Consider the following 6,893-nt stretch of genomic DNA (forward strand, 5'->3'; position numbering starts at 1 on the left):
TGTGAGATTGTCAGACTGATTGTTGCAGCATCAGCAGTATTTGCGGGCGATGTGCTGGACCGTCGTGGTGAAGAGGGAGCTGAGACCAGGGTCCTCCGAGACCAAGACCAAGACCAAGACCAAGACCAAGACCAAGGCAGGGCAAGAATGAGACAAGAAACCAGTAATGACATGGAAGATTAGCCTTTCAGTGGTGGTCTTGATTTAAAATGCGGAGTCCACCCAGTCTGAGACCGAGACAAGGCCGGGGAAAAATGCTTTAGACCAGGGGTGGGCAACTGGCGGCCCGGGGGCCAAATGCGGCCCCCATCAACCCTCAACGTGGCCCTCAGGTAAATTTTTACACATCAATTAATTGGAAACATGAAGAAAACATGACAAAATCTGCTATGAAGTCATGAAAACCAGAAATATATCCATAATAATATTTGATCACTGGTATATGTTGAGTTAAATTTGAGATATAATTGACTGTAATCATTTTTGTATTCTACAATTTGGCCCTCTGGCAGTGAGAATTAAATGAATGTGGCCCTTGCTGTGACCAAAGTCGCCTGTCCCTGCTTTAGACCAAGACCGACTTCTTGTACTACAACATTTGGTAAAAGTGCGGAAGTGCATTAAGTTCCAGACAAGTTGATCTGTAGAAGTTACAGACCTCAGAACACAAAAATAAAGAAATAAAAACATGAAACATTAAGAAGTGTGACATCAGCTTCCCAGCCTGCTGTCTCTGCCTCTCCATGCAAAAACCTCCATGAAATGTCCAACAACCACATCCAGCAGCAAAGAGAAAAAAAGAAGAAAATAAAAACAAAGCATGAATCACACAGATATCCTACGACTTGTTCCACTCAATAATGGCGTCTGGGACAAATCCGATGACTTCAGCACTTTAAATCCTCCTCAGATATTTCAAAGTGCTGCACCGCCTTGACTCTGGCGCTTGACCTTATTAGTTATTCATATAGTTGGTGTGTTGTGGTTGTGTTTGTCATTAATGTGTCTTTCTGTTTGGAGGGTGATTTGTCGGTGTGAGTATTTCTTTAAATATTACATGCATGTTTATTAATGCACGTCAGAAGCCGAATAAGAACATAGAAGTTTGATTTTTAACAACAGGAACCAGGACTACGTTAATGGCTTTAATATATTTTGGGGTGTGAGACTCTTCCTTTAAATGTGACTTTCTGTGTCTGTTTGAGGTCCTTCTACTATTTTCCTCTTGAGCAGACTCCCCCCCCCCCCCCACAAAGGAGCGAACAACAACCCTCTATTCCCAGTCCCATAATGCTCCCCAGTGTTCCCACTGCTAAGAGCCCATTTTCAGCTCTGGACGCCTGCCAACCCAGTTCTTCCATTAAATGAAGACCCACAGAGCGACCCGGCTGTCCAGATTAATCCTCCACTGTTGTCCCCCCTTTAGAGGGCGACCCCGCACCTCAGCCACAAAGATGATTGGCCGGGATCCAAACTGTGCCGTTTGTGGAGGGTCGCGGGCCAGACGGGAGTGGTGTTTTAATGAGCTTGGTTCCCAGGGCAAAGGATTAAACAAAAGAGCAGCGATCTCATTGTGTTTTCAGTATAATGTGTGCAAAACCCCCAAAAACATCCCCAAAAAACTGGTGAATCATGCCGTCAGCTTTAATAGAAAAAATGTAACACTGGGCTATAATTAGAACCTCTGATGATAAGAGAGCTTCAGAAACAGTGATAAGACGCTTTCATTCTGCTGCTAATGGAGTTGGTCGGCTCGTGTTAATGTAGAACGAGGCTTTAGGTCGATGTTGAAGGACGGAGAAAACGTCCGACAGACTCAGAATCCTGAGAGCTGAGAGGCAGAATAATATGACCTTCTGAATATTCATCAAACACACCCTATGTTAAAATACTGTAGAGTTATAAATACCTAAAATTAGGGAGAAGTCAAACTCCCTCTTAGTTTGTTGTTCTCCGCTCTGTGTTCACATGAATGGGGCGGTGTTCCTTCAGCTTGTTTATGTTTCACTCAGAGGCTCAAACATGTTTTTTTTCTCTTGAATGATTCCCTCTCTCTCCAACCATGTGTGCTGTTACCACGTGGGGGAAGAGAGATGGCCCCGCCCACTCTAGGGCGCTGTATCTATCCAACTCTAACATGTGTCACTAGTCTTTCTAATAACCCCCCAATGATGAGAAAAGTCCATCCTCTCCATCTTCTGCCTGCTCCACTTTTCAGAAAATGTGTGCTCAAACAGGCCGTTTGGAGATTTTCCCTTCATGACATCACAAAGGGCAGTAGCCCCTCCCCCAGGTGGGTGACACTCCCACAGCTAGGTGTTTGTTCTGACCCTCTGAGTCTGCCTTCTCACCGTAAACAATAGGACATGGAGCGAGAAAGCACCGAGTACACCCGAGCCCTTCCAGAGAGGGGGCGTGGTCAGACACAGCTCATTTACATATTTAAAGGTACAAACACAGAAACAGCCTGTTCTGAGCAGGGCTGAAATAGAGGGGTTTATAGACATGATCAAATACAGGATCAGAGTGGATTTAGAACAAGAAACTTCACACACATGTTGAGGAGCTCTGAGACTTATTTAAGCTTGTGGTAAAGGAGGAGAATATGTGACCTTTTAGGATCTTCTTTTCCTTCCTTTAATTGTTATATATCCAGAGGTGTTTCACAGTTTCTTCCACCAGACTTTTAAATAAATGAAAACGTGCAGTTCAACCCTGTTTGCCATCCTCACATCTGTATATTTCAGCATATTTTCTGATGTAGATATCCTTTCTACATCTTTATTGCTCTTCTAATCTTTTCTTTATTGCCTCCTATTCTGTTACTAATTGTATTTTATTATATTATTATTATTATTATTATACATTCTTTATACTTAATATTGAACCTTTTAAAAGGAGAAAACCCATTCGCTCATCTGTACCCTCATTCAAAGCGACCATAACCATCTTGAATCTTGATTTTCTGTAGATTAAAATATGAAATATTAAAACTCTATTATAACCTTTTTGACGGGGTAGTCACTTTCCAAAATGGAAAGTAAATAAATTATTCAAACACAGACATGGCGCTCATACCGAAGTGATCCTGTAATTTCATCCTTATGCAACTATTATAATCTGCATGCGATTAGTTATTATAAAACACACTGCAGCACCTTTTGTGTTTCCCTGACAGGACGAGGCAGCATCGGGTTTCCATCCCACCGCTGATCAATAGTAATTCAGAAAACAACTGGAACTGATTCAAACATCCTCATCAATATTTCATAGAGTCAGACTCTAGAAGAGGCCTGTGGCTTTTAATACTTTGCAGGGTGGAAACATTCGACCCCTGCTGACCGGCTGACGGTGTGAGACACGGGGGCACGAATACTTTTATTTTTATAATTACTGATTGATCCTAAAATACAAGATGAGCAGCGTGTTTGAGCTGCAGATAAAGTCTGATTTTTTATGTGGCTTCACTGTGTTGTAATCTGCTATAACAAGCATCCTTCTAACACATAACTTGTTCCAGATATTTTTCTGATGCTTTGCAAACACGTCACATTATCTGACCATTTTCTACAGTTTTTTAAAGGTCACATATCTTCAACCAGTTTAAATAAGTCTCAGAGCTCCTCAAAACATGTGTGTGAAGTTTCTTGTTCTAAATCCACTCTGATCCTGTATTTGATCATGTCTATAAACCCCTCTATTTCAGCCCTGCTCAGAACAGGCTGTTTCTGTGTCTGTACCTTTAAATATGTAAATGAGCTGTGTCTGACCACGCCCCCTCTCTGGAAGGTGCTCGGTGTACTCGGTGCTTTCTCGCTCCATGTCCTATTGTTTACGGTGAGAAGGCAGACTCAGAGGGTCAGAACAAACACCTAGCTGTGGGAGTGTCACCCACCTGGGGGAGGGGTTACTGCCCTTTGTGATGTCATGAAGGGAAAATCTCCAAACGGCCTGTTTGAGCACACATTTTCTGAAAAGTGGAGCAGGCAGAAGATGGAGAGGATGGACTTTTCTCATCATTGGGGGGGTTGAAGACAGACTAGAGACACATATTAGAGTTAGAAAAACATTGAGAAGTGTATTTTATGTGACCTTTAATGTTGCTGCATCAATGAGTGATGTTTCCTGTTTTTATATTATAAATAAAACTTAAAGTTAATCTCTCTCCTCTGACCCTGAATTGACTTCTCTTCTTTACTCCTGACCTCTAAGTGTTAGAGGTCAGGAGTAAAGACAACAAATGACCGCCTGATGTTTCCACAACAAACAGAGGACACTCAGACTCGCTTTCACAATCATCAGGCACACTTAGACTGTGATTGATCTCATTAAAAACAATTCCTGCAGATCTTTTTGAAAGGCAGCAACCTGTGTAAGAGGTTTGTTTTCTATCCATCGAGCAGCAGCTTTACTCTCAGCGTCTCTTTTCAGCCTCTAATCTCATCATCGCTGCTTTTCTCATCGACCCCCTCGTTCTCTTTTTTAGTCCCACCAGGGATTAAAGGGTTAAAAGAAAACAACAGATCTTCCTCTTCTGTCCACAAACTGTCTAATAAAAGCAAAGCAGCAGGGGATGCACACTTGAACCTCTTCATAACAATAATAAGAAATAGGAGATGACGTTGAAATGTTTCTTATTTTACAGATGAATCACAGAGTGTAAATTTAATAAACAGTGTCGATGAGTTTTTCATGAAATTGGACACCGACGACACAGAAATCTGAGACTTTCTGCACTTTATGATGCATTTTCTTCTCCCTGCAAACCACTCAGTCACATCTCAACCTTAATAAAACTGTAAAAAAATAAATAAAAAAGATGAAAGTTGTCATCTTCTGTCTGTGAAAAATTAGTAACCAAAAAATAATTGCGGCTATTTGAGTCCTGAAAACGATTTTGTCCTCCACTTTTCCGTCTTCATTAAGCTCAAACTGTCATGCCGCGGCCTGACACGCCCTCTGGTCCTGCTGCCATCTTGTCGCGTGCAGTCCTGCCCTCGTCCCCCGTGCACACACAGTTTTGCTTTCAGGCGTGAATGTTTGTGCGGGGTTTTTTCTAGTTCTCGTAGGGAGCTCAGGAGGGCAGAAGACAAGCTGATTAAGCGGCAGGATTTCCAACAGCTCAGAGAAGCTATTCCCAGCTTCGGCCGGAGCAGATTAGACCCTCTGGAGCTGCTTCTGGTCGGCGGGTGGGAAACGACTCGCTGAGTGCTCGGGCGACTTTTCAGCTTTCACTCAATTACATGAGTCAGTTCACTGGAAGCTGACCAGAGCAGCGAGGACTTAATCTAATGGACGCTTTAATAACACTCCTGTCCGCCTCATAGAGGAGTGACGGAGATGTTATATCATTCTGAGGAACAATTCTGAAAAACTACCATCCCAAAAAAATTATAGAGAACAAGCCTCATATGCAGGAACCAGATACGTAGCTGGCTTTCAGAACGGGTTTTCATAAATCGATCGATTGGTTGGTTGAGCTAAAGAGCTATCTTTTCAGATAAAGCCTGAGATGTGTCTGGCATCACAGCGGCTCCATTTACAGTAAGAGACGAGAGAAAAACACCAAATATTCTGAGGCCTTCAGCGTCCTCTGATCTGAGATTCAGATCCTTATTCAACTTTAGGATTGAACAAAGAGTGCTGCAGTCTGATTTTATTAATTTATTAATTATTATGGACCCTGTATCTCAGGTTTGATGGTAATAGTTCATACATTCACAGTTCAGAGCCTCAACAGGTTTTGATCGTGGGCTGAGTATCGAGTCTCTGGAGGGATTTTGGCCTACAATCTTTGAGCAGATCTTTAATTGGTGGAGCCGTCTAGACTTTAAAGGAGACAAAAAAATGCACACATTTGTGGCAGCAAAAGACGTAAAGCAAGTCCCCTGGTGTTAGTTTACACACTGTATGAATCATAGTGATGGAAGATAGGCGGTACTATTGTGAGAGTGGTTCATGGCGCTGTCCTCCTGCCGGCGTGCCATCTGCCTGGGTAGATGCCGCTGAACGTATGTACAGTAAGTGAGTAAAGATTATTTATATAGTAGATGTGACAAAGTGCTTCATGATAAAGGATTAAGCAGAGACGTTTAAAATCTGAGAGTTATATAAGGTGCAAAACCAGCCACCAGCAATTGTTGCTGTTAAACCGTCATGATGGTGCTCTCAGAGTGGCAGTTTTCATCTCCACCAGCTCCTTTGCGATACATCAGTCTCTTTAGCTGCTACTTGCTGTAGTTTCGTCGCTCACAGCTAGTTAACATTAAGTTGAGGAGGTTTTTGTTGGAATTGAGACGGCTGGTAACTCTCAGAGTGAACCAAAAGAAGCTGAAAGATGCTAAACCTCTTCTTTGAGTTTACTGGGACAGCATATTTGAGCTTCACCTGATTAGTTACATTTATAAAACTAATGAGGAAATCAGGCAGTTCTTCATTAATGGCCAAAAACTGAGTCATGTATAAGATCCTCTCTGACATTCTTTCCCTCATAACAGCATGAACTGAATCCAATAACACAGCAGGTTCAATCACAGTGACGGCCTCCTCCTCCTCCTCCTCCTCGATGGCCAGCGTTGCTCATTTCCTCCACCTACACAGTCCCCGCTGATGACTGAGAGTACAAACCAGAAAACTCCAGACACTCAGCCATTTCTCCAATTCATCCACTTCCCTGTTTCCACTGTTTATCACCTGGGATCTTCCCCTCTTTGCACCGAAAACAACCTTTTAAACAAACACATGATTCACCACAGAGAGGTTTTTTTTTTTTTTTTACCAAACTTGTATTTGATTTTGTGCCCGTTGTGAATCAATTTGACAATAAAAACAGAATCCTGGACTGACATGAGCGGATCTTTGGCCTCGTCCAGAGGTGGAGAATTGGCCGGTCA

The sequence above is a fragment of the Labrus mixtus genome, chromosome 18 (genome assembly GCF_963584025.1).
Source record: "Labrus mixtus chromosome 18, fLabMix1.1, whole genome shotgun sequence".
Lineage (NCBI taxonomy): Eukaryota > Metazoa > Chordata > Actinopteri > Labriformes > Labridae > Labrus > Labrus mixtus.